Source organism: Zootoca vivipara, chromosome 7 (assembly GCF_965207765.1).
Source record: "Zootoca vivipara chromosome 7, rZooViv2.hap1.1, whole genome shotgun sequence".
Taxonomy (NCBI): Eukaryota; Metazoa; Chordata; class Lepidosauria; order Squamata; family Lacertidae; genus Zootoca; species Zootoca vivipara.
The window spans coordinates 85,828,781-85,842,113 of NC_142590.1; positions in this window are offsets into that span (position 1 = coordinate 85,828,781).

A 13,333-nucleotide genomic window follows, 5' to 3' on the forward strand; every position below is an offset into this window, starting at 1 on the left:
TGCCTACTGCTGAGACTTGGGAGGCATTGACTGTTGTAAACATCGATGTTGGGTGAGCGGGAAGTCACCAGTTTTGCTGAATTGGAATATAATGGTTGAGTAGGTGCATCCCGCAACATGTCATTGATGCACTAATAGTGCATTCGTGGTGAATCTATAATGGACTGTCTGCACATCATTCCACATTATTAGCCGTTCTGCAAAGCTTCCCCAGCATTGCCACATTATTGCCACCTGGAGGGGCACTCTTGCACAATAGAAACAGGGCAACACACAAACACACCCCAGGGCATTTATGGCGTGAGAAGTTGCAGGATTTCAACAGGAGGAAGCGATGAACAAAGCAGCAAAGCAGGATGTCTGCCCAGAAACCTATTGAAAGTGGGGTCCCGGATCATAGAATTGTAGAGTTGGAAGGGACCCCAAGGGTGGTCTAATTTAACTCCCTCCTGCAATACAGTACAAGAATAGCTGCTCCAGTACCATCATGAGAGCAAACCATCACAAGTGCACAATAAAAATGACATCTAGGCTCCCCTCCTTAAATGTGGGTATTTCTATCGTTGGAAAGTAAGCTGTCATTCCCACAGCATTTTTCATTTGTTCTCTTCGCTTATCTTATTTTTATATCAATATTTCCCCAGAACACCATGGAATGTTTGGGCTTTATTCACTCTCATCTTCCATTTCCACCTATGTATTTCAGGATGATTACAGATAAAAGATTGCCTGTGAGTTTTTATTATTATTTGTTTCTAGGGTGTCTGCTCTGTTTTGCTTGCCAATGAAACTCTCTTGACAGCTTATTGAAAATGGCAAATTGCTGACTTATAAAATTGGTGGTGGCAGTGACTAGCATAATGGAGTTCTTTTGACAATATTGGCCAGGCGCAGCATGTAAGAAGCAGTGTGGTGCAGTGGTTAGAGTATCAGACTAGGTGGTTGCTAGTTCCAGGTTCTGCTGGCTTTGGGGCTAAGCACCCTCCATTGCGCCCTCCCTCTTGGTGATTTACCTCCTTACTGCAGTTGTCACCGGCAGCTGCAACCCATTTGCTTGCCAGGCAGAGAGCCAATCAGCAAGCAGGCAGTTGTACCTATTGGACCACCTTCTCCCACTACCATGGCCTGGGCCAGAGTGAGATTTGGGTGAGCGGGCAGGTTGCAAGAGTAAAGAGGAGGAGCTCTTGGCAGTGGGGTGGGGTGCACAGCAGTTGCCAAACCATGCTTGATGTGAGCTGGGCATAGCTGCCAAGTACCCCGTTTTCCCCAGGAAACCCCCTGTTTTTACTTACTTTTTCCCGGTGGTCCCCCGTATCACTCCGTCTCCCGTTTTTCTCCATTATTTTCTCCTGCCGGCAGCCATTTTTTCCCTTTCCGATTTGCCCTTCTATGGGCACCAAAAATGGCCGCCACCAGCTTCAAAAGTCGCATCTACGCATGTCCGGAAGTGCATAGACGCGACTTCTGGTGCCGGTGGCGGCCATTTTTGGTGCCCATAGATGGGCGGAGCGACGCCGGAAGTTGCGTCGACGCACTTCCTGACATGCGTACAAGCGACTTTTGAAGCCGGCGGTGGCCATTTTTGGTGCCCATAGAAGGGCAAAGCGACTGCCGGTCCCGGATTCTGCAGTCCGGGACTTGGAAGGTAAGGAGCTGGGACAAACATGCATCAACTGAGTGGTGATTCAAGTCTGGAAGGGTCCTTCCAACATTCTGGGTACCATCTTCCTGAACCATCTTCTTCTTCCCCCAGACTGTGCTAGGGAGGATCCTGCTCTTTTGATTCCCAGCAGAAGCTGTGCTCGAGCAGCACCAATTGGCTGCCTCTTGTGTCGCTCGTGAAGCCACGCCCTCCTCCGTCCCCAGAACCGGTCTGTGCAGAGCATTGGTTGTTAAGTGAGCAGCCTCTCCCTCTCCCTGGAACATCGGTAAACTGGGCAAGAAGGAAGAGCACTGAGCAAATGTTTCAGCAGAAAAGCATGCAAGGCACTTGAAAAGAAAACAAACAAGATAGACAGCATGTCTGATGGTGCTGCAGGTGGCGAGGGCACTGAAGGATCCAGAGGCTGTGCTGTGCAAGAGTGAAAGCAGGAAAAACCTGGTTAAAGTATTTGTCCATTTAGTCCGGCATTGTTTGCTCCAGCCTTCCCCAACCGGGTGCTGTTTGCTTCTTTGGAACAACAATTCTCATCAGCATGCTGGCTGTGGCTGATGGGAGTTGTAGTCCAACGCATCTGGAGGGTGCAAGGTTGGGGAAGGTTAATTTGCTCCAAGTGACAGAAACCCAGGTAGGGATGGGGGATACAGATCACTTCAGTTTGCATTTCAAGGCAAGCTTACATAATGTGTACTTCCTGAACTGAACTGCAGCTTCCCTTCAAAATTCGCATTTCTCTGAATTTTGCAAGGCGGTTCTCCAGTCTAGTAACATCTACAAAATTGCATTTAATGGGGTAAAATGTGCATTAAAATGCATATATACCTATAAATACACACACAGGCTCACGTACAAATATATATGTGTGTGGGTTGAAACAACATAGAAAAATTAATTGTATTGGAGGGGAAACGCTTTCAGTCATGTGTATATTGTGCAAAATAGCATATTAAACTATATATTAGGACAGGCACATCCAAAGTCCAGTTTCAGCCTAGGGCCCGGTTCAAAATGGCCCCTATGAGGCTGGAGTCCGACTGGGAGCGTCAGGCATCACAGGGCCTGGCAGGGAGGGAAGGCCTGGAGGAGGAGGAGGAACGGCCCTGGCCGGGGCTGTGGCAGAGAGAGAGAGAGAGAGAGAGAGAGAGAGAGAGAGAGAGAGAGAGAGAGAGAGGCCAAGGTGCGTGTGTGCTTCCACCGAGGGGAGGGTGGGGGTTGGCCCCTGCCGGGGCCGCTTCTCTTCCTCCTCCTCTGGGATCTGGTGATGCAGGAGGGCCGTGAGGGATCAGGCTGCGAGGGCGGCCAGGAACCAGCATCTCCTCCCGCTCCCAGCGCCAACGGGGAAGATCTCGCAGGAAACTGCCTTTGCTCACGGGAGCCTCCCTCTGTCCACCCCGAGTTTCCTTGGGCTTCTCCCCCTCCCCAGCGCCAGGCCTGTTTTGTTATTGTCCCCCCGGTGGCGTCCTCAGACCCTGTAGCTTTCCTAGCAGAGAACGGAAGGGCTTCAGTCAGCACTGCTTTGGCCTCCTGTGGGTGCCTTCTTGACCCAGGCAGGACCCATTGGGGGCCCTGGGGCTCTCCCTCACTTAGTTGTGTCCCTCTTGAAAAACCCTCCCTGGTGATCTGGAAAGGGTGTGTGGTGTGGCCTCCCCTTAGGGACACCCCCTCTGTTGGTCCCCCATGGCTCTCCGCAATGACTCCAAGGCTCTCGTCTCAGCTGCGCCCTTTGTGCTCTCTGGGTTGCAGTCCCTGCAAACCCTTTGCTCTGTTGATGGCACCTGCTCCGCCCCTCCTCCCTCCTCCCATGCCCCATCAAAACCCGCCCCCATGTTCCTTAGGCGTGTGCTCCCTCTGCTTCACAGTCGCTTTGTACTGGACAGGTAGCATGGGAAAATTTCATGGTTTGTTAGCGATTACAAGTTTAATTATAGTGCATTGATTTCTGTAGTATGAGAAAACAAAAGTAAGAGGCTTTGGGAGGGGTTTTTGATTGGGTTGGAGGATTTTTTCCTTACAATTTTGTTCCCAAATGAGATGAATACATTGGAAAATCTCAGTTAATGTCAGTTAGTGTGTATGTATATATATATATGTGTGTGTGTGTGTGTGTGTGTGTGTGTGTGTGTGTGTGTGTGTAAACTGGCCATGTGAGTGTGTCTCCACTTTTCTTCGAAGCCGCTTGACTGTGGGGGAAGTCACAGGGATGAGCCGAGGGGTGGGGGGAGGAGGGGGAGTGCAGGGAGGGGGTGGGGCCACTCACAGAGATGTGCCAGGGAATGGGGAGAGGAGGGGACGAGCTAGCTCATGGGTCGGGACAGGATGGGGACACTCACTGGGATGAACCGGGGGATGGGCGGAGGAGGGGGGAAAATATCTCAAACAAAATGAAGGGGGACTCTGAAGGCGAGGGGAGTCTGAAGGGGGACTCTGAGGGTCCATTTAACAGACTGAGCCACAGCAACGCGTGGCTGGGCCAGCTAGTCAGCTAGAAATATATTTGGACACAACGTGTATACCTGGTGTTTTGTTCCTGTTCATATTTTTTGAACTTAAAAGTTGACAGACAACCTTTATTACCAATAATACCGTGTTTCCCCCTTTTTAAGACGTAGCCATAATATAAGACATAGCAGGATTTCTAAGCAGTTGCGCGATATAAGCCATAACCCGAAAATAAGACATAGTGATAGACCCTTCCCCCCTCCCGCCAGCCAACTCTCCCCCATAAAAATCTCTCCCCATTTTACTGTCGCTCCAAAGACACGCATTTCTTTTAAAAGCTTGTAAAAATGCACCGTAGAGCCGTTCCTGCAGCCTCGTGATTCCCCCTCCTGTTTCTGTAAGCATTTTTTAAAATACCTGTAAAAGGATTCCAAAATATTTTTTTTTAGCTAGGCTGTGTGAGCTCTGCTTGCTTGGTGAAGAGGAGAAAAGTGGCATTTGCGGTGGGGAGAAGATGAAAGCACGAGGGAAAAAAGAGGGGCGATTGAAGACGCTGCCTTCCCCTTTAGGGAGAGACTCTGTGTGCGCGTCTCTCTCTCTCTCCCCCCCCCCCGCCTCTCTCTCTCTCTCTCTCTCTCTCTCTCACACACACACACAGCCCACCTCTCGCTTCCCCCCACCTTTCCCCCTTTTAATAGCCTTTTAAAAAGTGAGGATTCTTTTTTCTTTCCATTGCTTGTCTGTAGAGCTTCCCCTTTAAGGATTTGTACCGGTACCGGGATCGCTGCCGGTGGCGCAGTCCTTGCCTTGGGGATTAAGGACTTTCCCCTTCTCGCTGTTTAGGAGCTGCTAAACACTGCCCTACACCCTACACAAAAGTTAACATTTTGTGGGTAAGAGAAACACGGACGGGTTGTTAGGACCAGCAGATTATCTCACCCCGCTTTCTGCTGGCTCAATTGCTACTTAATTGCTACCATTTACCATCTTAATTGCTGCTCAGCTGGCTGCTTTGTTTTCTACAGTATCTCAGCCGGTAGCCTCTTTGCTATCAGTGCTACAAAGTGCTACATTGTTGGAACTTTCGCTCTTAAGTCTTGGGCAGTTGGCTGGCTGGTAGAGATCCTTATTTGCTTTAGTATAGGCTACTGCTACGACTGCATCACACAGATAGATTCCATTATACTGTACTGGTTTAAATTTAAGAAGCTCCAGTGTAGCAGATTGCTATTAAGTGAGTCCCCACCTGTGAGGGGAGAGAGAGAGAGCAGCCCTTCGGAGGAGCTCCTTCCCTCCCTCACGAACATCCCAGGGCCAGGGAGAGAGGGCTGGGCCAGCGATGCACACACCTCCCTTCCCTCAGACTCCCTCTCATGGAGCTTGGTGGTGGCTGTTGCCCGTCATTTTCTTTCAGTCAAGAGTCCTGCCCCGCAGGGAGACAGGGAGCAAGAGGGGCACTGCTCCTGATGTAATAAAAATACCGGTAAGACATTCCCTGAAAATAAGCCACCCAGTGTTTTTTTGAGGAAAAAAAGTGATAAGACGGTGTCTTAAAATGTGGGAAAGACGGTATATAATGTACTTTACAGTGTTCCTGACATATACAGTATTTCAGCTTCCTGGATTCCCCCCCCCCTGGCCTTCAGATATGAAAGGCAGAGTGATTTAACAACTGTTTAGATTTGTCATCCATGTGACAAAATGAAAAGTATGTCGTTTGCAATAAACTTTGCATAAAATAGTTAATTTGCATTTAATTTTAATGGTTCAAAGAACGTCAGGCAAAATGGTCGGCCCTCACACATGTTCACTTAATTAAATCTGGCGCTCTTTGAAAAAGTTTGGACACCCCTGTATTGGGAGAAATTTGCACCAAAATGCAGATCAATTTTCATGTGGACTTGGAAAAGAAAATCACAGACTGATGTGCAAATATGGAGAACAGACTGCAAAATGGAGAAATGGAGGGAAACTAAAAGTGATAGATTCATCCCGTTCAAGCAGCAAAATGTTCCCTCCACCACCACCCCAGCTGCAACCAGAGCTTCTTTCAGCTGAGCAATGGCCCCTTCTGCATGCAAAGTACCTGCTTTCTGCCACTGAGCAGCAGGAAAAAATCACACCTTGGGAGGAACGTGCAAAAATATGATTGTGAAGGAAAGCCAAAGGCAGTGTGGGGGTGGGGGTGGGAGTGTATTGTGTTATCTTTTGGAAAAGCTTTCACAGGAGACATGGAATCGAGGATGGACACTGTAGGAAAGGCATCATGATCCATCATCTTGGGACTGTAAAGCACTCAGCTTGAAATATTAAAAAGGCAAGCTGAGGTGCTAGACAAAGTCAACAAGAACTTGCAAAATAAGACGGGGGCCTTTAAAGGAGCTGGAGGAGGAAGAAAAGGAGGGAGGAGGAGGAGGAGGAGGAGGAGGAGGAGGAGGAGGAGGAGGAGGAGGAGGAGGAGGAGGTTTTTAGGCAAGCAAGTTTATGAGAAAACAAATCAACGAAGAAATATTAAAATTTATAAAATCCAAAGTGTGCCTATTTAATGTGCTCGATTCAGTGCACCATGGATGCAGCCTCTGTAAGCAGAGAGATATCCCATGCTGCATAACAGGTTTGTCTTCAACTCCCTACTCCCTACTCCCTAGAGTAAGGTTACTGTAACTTCCATCATAGAACTTCAGTATGCCGATGACAACATAGTGTGTGCACGCTTAGAGGATGACCTCCAAACTATCTTAAATATCTTCACAGAAGCTTACGAAAAGCTTGGCCTACCGCTCAACATCCAGAAAGCCAAAGTGCTGCACTAAACAACCCCTCTGTTGCACCACAAATCCAACTCAATGGTGTAACATTGGAAAACGTCGATCAGTTCTCCTACTTGGGCAGTTACCTTTCCACAAGGGCTGACATTGATGCTGAAATCCAGCATCATCGCCTGAGTTCTGCGAGTGCAGCTTTCTCTCAAATGCTTGTTTACAAAGCTATTGTACTACCAACCTTACTGTATGCTTGTGAAACATGGGCCACCTATAAACGCCATCTCCAGCTCCTCAAAAGATTCCATCAACAGTGTCTCTGAAAAATCTTACACATCACTTGGGCTTGCACAGAGCCCTGCACGTTGTTTTGAAACACCTGAAGCTTTGGCAGGGATCAGCTGCGTGAGGTAGCTCTCCACTGGTAGGGGTGCTGGACATGGCACACACAACGCTGATCTCTGACAGAAGGGTGTCGCTATTCCTGCTGCACTGCCCCCAGCACTTGCTGCCTGAGGCACTCATCTCATTCTGCCGACTCTGGGAAGGGCAATTACACAAAGAGCAAAGCCTAATGGCAGGAGTTGGACTAGATGACTCTCAGGAACCCCATCCCACTCCACAATCCTTTGATTCTATGATCCAAATAGGTTAATTACAAACTTGTGCTTGTCTGCAGCGAATTCATTGTATCAGTGCTTTGATTCTCCAAAATGTGGCTTTTTACACTCCGGCGAAGAGCAGAACAATAACAACTATCTTTTTATTTCACTGGAGTGTTGCATAAGTGCTAAATCCACGGATGACAGGGCAATATTTCTCTTGTGTGGTGTGTTCTCCTGGGATTCTTGGATGCTTGACAGCAGCTCCTCACAAGCAGTGAAGGATATTGCGGGGGGTGGGGCGATGGCAGTTAGGAGCTAGGATTAAACAGGGCTGCTTAATACTCAGTTTAAATACAAAGCATTTTACAAGATTGTGAGGGACTTGGGAGTGTTGGACACTTACTCGCTTCTCATGTAGGCATTAGGTAAACTCTCTATAGATCTTTATGACAAGCATGATGCAAAGCCCCTATGGTAGCTCACTGGGTAAACAATCAGACCTTCTAGAATCCTGCAGCACAGTGCCTGTCAGGGCTGGGTCAGGATCCGACATCCCTGTCCTGCTTTGATCCCTTGGGGTTGGAAGTCACAGGCTGTGACACCGGAAGCCGCGACTCATGAAATCACCCTTCTATGCATTTCTCAAAGGAGCTGTAGCACATTTACAGTCTGAATCAGGGGGGGGGGGACTGCCCTGTTTTCATCAGAACAGTCTCACCTCTACACATGTGTCCACCTGCTAGCTAGATAAGCCCAGGGACATCACTGCAGGCTCACTAGAGGATTTCTGTGTCCTTTTATTTAAAATGCATCTCTGGGTTATTTGTGGGGCCTGCCTGGTGTTTTTACATGAGTGGAATGTGTCCTTTTATTTAAAATGCATCTCTGGGTTATTTGTGGGGCATAGGTGACTTTCATATTTTCCCCCAAAATATAGTCCGGCCCCCCACAAGGTCTGAGGGACAGTGGACCGGCCCCTTGCGAAAAAAGTTTGCTGACCCCTGATCTAGTGCTACAAGTGAAAAGTTCCACAGGATAAGCGTAAGCTTGAGGGTGCTCTGAGGGGGGATGAAGGGGTGGAGGGAAACCCAGACACGAAAATGGATCTCCTTTGGAAGGCCGCTCCTCTCGGGTTCCTCTCGTGGCAGGAGGGGACTCGTGGAGAGGCGGCATGAAGAAGGAGGAGGATAAAGTGAATATTTGAAGGAAAAGATTTTGATTTAGGATTAGAAAATCCGCCACAATTTATATTAAGATATTAAGAATACCAGGAAGAAGAGATTTGAGGAAGTCATAAATACAATGTTAAGAAATAAGATTTGAAAAATTTATTTGTTTGTTTTATATGTGTGTCTTTTGTCTTTGTTTATACTAAAATTAATAAATTTTGTTTATACTAAATTTTTTTTTTTTAAAAAAGGATAAGCGTAAGCTTGTGAGCACACCAAGTAGCTCTATGGATTGCTGTTTTCAGAAACTACTGAAACATGTACAAGCAACACTCAACTCACACAGGAGTTGCATTCCGGGGATGTAACATAAACCCAAAATCGTGTATAGCCAAAATACATTGGGTTCAATGGTGGGTGGGGTTGTCAAAGTCTTTCTCCCCCCCCCCCCAGACACTTCCCTTTCTGTCCACTTTCACTATTTATTTTGCCAAGTGTGGAAAGCTGAATGAGTACAAGTCAAATGTGTGTTACCTGTAAAGATCTGGATGGGTGGCCGATCCTAAACTGCACAGAAGACATATGCCAGTTGTTTCTAACTAGCAATACACAAATCTGCATTCATTTCAGTTGTATAAGTCTCTCATTTTCCCATCTGAAATTCAGTTCTCCATCTTTCTGCAACAATTTGCATTTTCTTTTTAAAAAATCCTCATGAAGATTCATCTTCCTTTTAGTGCAACTTTCTCCTAATAATACATTTTTTAGCATGTAGTTTTGACTATCACGCACATTTTTGCAAGCAGTCCCCTCCAGCATAATGAATTTCCGTAAGTTATTTTCACTAATATACCCATTTTCGTGCACACTTCTTCACTCTAGTATATGCATATTTGTGTACATTACTTGGAGAACTGCGAAATCCAGATAAGTGCAAACTTTGAAGGATGGCTATGCTTCGGTTTGCATATTGTTTTGAAATGCACAAATTTGGCAGGTTCGCCTTTAAATGCCAAATGAATCAAATGCCTACCATGGTGCTAATTAACTAAAACGATCAGTTTTCTCAAGATGAAGTCCAGATGGTTGAATGGGCTGCAAAACAGAAATCCTGGCCGCCAGGTTTGGCAAGTGAAAAACAAAGTATGGCTGGTCCTGAACAGATAACTTGTGGAGTGCTGTGATGAGAAAGCAGTCTAGAGGGGCTGGCCGGGGTACAAATAAATGATGATGATGATGATGATGATGATGATGATGCACACAGTGCTCAGTAGCATTTTGAAAACTGAAGAGACTCTGTGTGGATTGAATCCAATGAACCCAAGCCTCTTGCAAGGATCTCTCATTGAGCATCGGAACGTTCTGCCCTCTCCCCCACCTCCCATGCACCCCTCATTTTTTTCTAGGGGTTCCCTGAACCCCCTGGAGCAGATTTAGGGAGGGCAAAGGGCATACACATGGGGAAGAGTTTTTTTGGGGGGGGGAGGAGCAAAGAGGAATCCATGAAGTGATCGGATATGGTCATTGAATACTGCCCCATGTTAGTGACTTGGGAAACCAGAAAGCAATTTTCTGGCTTGCTTCTCAGTGTCGGGGAAAATCAGTTCTTCACTTTTCAGGAAACCGAGGAAGACACAATTTGAACTTCACAGAGATAGCCTAGGGAGAAGCTATCCCACGAGCACCGGAACCCTTTAATTCAAACTTCTGTATCATTAGCATTCATATAGATGGTTCAAGAATTTCTATCACTATAATAGATAATAAGAATATGCTTGTCTCAGGAATTCAATGGATACATAATGGCTTTGAAGGGAGAACAATACCTGGGCTTTGCCTAAGAGTTCCACTTCAGACACAAACGAAAATAATATTCAAAATATATTAAATGCACATCATCAATCTGTTCTGTGAATGCTGATAATTCCTCAGTGCTCCATGGGGAAGCCTGATAATTATTTCTCTCAGCATGCAGAGGACGACGCCTATTTTAAGCATAGAACATGATGCCTGGGCAAAAAGCCCTTGAAAAGTTTCCAGAAACTTCAGTTGGGCCAGAATGCTGCTTCTAGACTATTAACTGAAATGAGCAGAACACATAACTGCAGTCCTGTTTCATCTGCATCGATGACTAGTTCATTATTTGGCTCAGTTCAAGGTGCTTCTTCTTGTCCTTTAAAGCTGAAATTACTTGTGACTGGCTAGCTTAAGGACTGCCTTTCCCCCATACAAAACATCCAGCATCTGAGCTCTTTTGGAGTGCCTCCAAAAACTGATTTCTGGTGGGTAAGCACAAACTTTGGCCACAAGCTCTGGAATGCCCTCTTATATAGTGCTTAGTGGCAGAGCTAGCCATTTCTACTTCTGGTGGGAGCAAATTCCATTGTTTAACTGTATGTGCTGTGTGAAGAAGTCCTTTCTTTTGTCTGTCATGAATCTTCCAACAATCAGCATCACTGAGAGAGAGAGGAAGAAAAATCCCTTCCTATCTACTTTCTCCCCTCTATCCTGCCCACCCCTTATTCACTTTCTTCTATAAAGCCTCCAACATTGGAACAATGCTTCATTTAGGGCTTGCTCTAGCCCCTGATATTCCAAGTATGGCTGCGCCACAGATTTCTACAGCAGCATTATGACACCGATACTAATAGTCCTTAGCATTGAATCTGCTTTTTTAATTTATTTATACCTGCTATACACTGGATTGACATCTTCATCAAACTATCTACCATGACCCCAAGATCCTTGGCAGTCACCACCAGCTTTCAAATCCCATTAGCATGTTTGTGAAATTGGTAATATTACCCCCCCCATGTGCATCACTTGACAGACCTTGACATTGAACCACATTTGTCATTTTAATGCGCATCGACCCACTTCGGAAAGAACCCTGTGCAAGCCTTTTTTTTGTTTTTACCACAGTAGAAGGGAAGTGGGATGGAACATCTTTTAAACAAAAAGTTTGTGTATGAACCGTGAAAACGTCACAAGGGCACATTTACCATGGATCTCCATTCTAGGAGTTTTGAGAAATGATTTGACGTTCACTCGAAGAAATTTGCAGGCCCCAGGGTTGCCAGATAAACAGAAAAGAAAAACCCTGGTCTGGTCTGTCTGCGCCTTTGTCTTTAAGAGCAGTTTGATCTGTGGGACGGGTTTTAAAAGCTGGGAGGGAAGCACTTGCGCCTGCAGACTGAGCTCCTCTCAAATGCACAGGAGAAAGATCTAGCCCAAAAGTTCATAGAATCATAGAGTTGGAAGAGACCACAAGGGCCATCCAGTCCAACCCCCTGCCGAGCAGGAAACACCATCAAAGCATTCTTTACATATGGCTGTCAAGCCTCTGCTTAAAGACCTCCAAAGAAGGAGACTCCACCACACTCCTTGGCAGCAAATTCCACTGTCAAACAGCTCTTACTGTCAGGAAGTTCTCCCTAATGTTTAGGTGGAATCTTCTTTCTTGTAGTTTGAATCCATTGCTCCGTGTCCGCTTCTCTGGAGCAGCAGAAAACAACCTTTCACCCTCCTCTATATGACATCCTTTTATATATTTGAACATGGCTATCATATCACCCCTTAACCTTCTCTTCTCCAGGCTAAACATACCCAGCTCCCTAAGCCGTTCCTCATAAGGCATTGTTTCCAGGCCTTTGACCATTTTGGTTGCCCTCCTCTGGACACGTTCCAGCTTGTCAGTATCCTTCTTGAACTGTGGTGCCCAGAACTGGACACAGTACTCCAGGTGAGGTCTGACCAGAGTAGAATACAGTGGTATTCTGAATACAGTTGGCAGCTCTAACTGTGTCACTCTTTGGGTGATGTTGTTGTTGTTGTTGTTGTTGTTTAGTCATTTAGTCGTGTCCGACTCTTCGTGACCCCATGGACCAGAGCACGCCAGGCATTCCTGTGTTGCACTGCCTCCTGCAGTTTGGTCAAACTCATGTTCGTAGCTTCGAGAACACTGTCCAACCATCTCGTCCTCTGTCGTCCCCTTCTCCTAATGCCTTCAATCTTTCCCAACATCAGGGTCTTTTCCAGGGAGAAGCAAAGCAGGCCATGGCTCCTGAACATTTAACATCTGTTGGGTAAAGGAAAGAATTTAGCCAGCTAACTGCTTTTCTCACATCTGCAACATTTGAGACATCTCTCAAGTTTCTCCCCCCTAAGCAGCTATTAAAGACAAGGAACCTGGTCTTCGCTTTTTTATGAGATCACAGACATGTGGAGCTCTGAGCCTCTTGCCCCAGGTCTTAAAAAGCACAGTGTGGGTGTGAAAATTGCAATTATACCAAGCGTTCTAAAAGATTAAGTGCCACAGGCGTATCATCTCCTGGTTTAATTGCCAGCCTGCAGATAGGTATAGATCCTTCCCAGAAAATGTCTTTGGCATGACGGTTGGTTATCCCTTCAGGTGAACATTTAACATAACTGACAGATCCTGCGCTGTTGGTTCATTCAGGAAGAGAGACTTGATACTGCTGCATTTTGCAGAACTTTTGTAGATGAATCCCACGATCGGGGGAGGGGATGGGTGGGTGGGTGCAAGCCCAAGTTTTATACACCAAATCTAGAAGATAGCAACCCAATCTGGAATGATACTGTTGGCTTGGGACATGCTAATTTATTCTTTCAGGATTCAAACTGAGATAATGGATTAAGTTGTGGGTTTCTTGCTCACAACAACTTCCCAATTTGTTT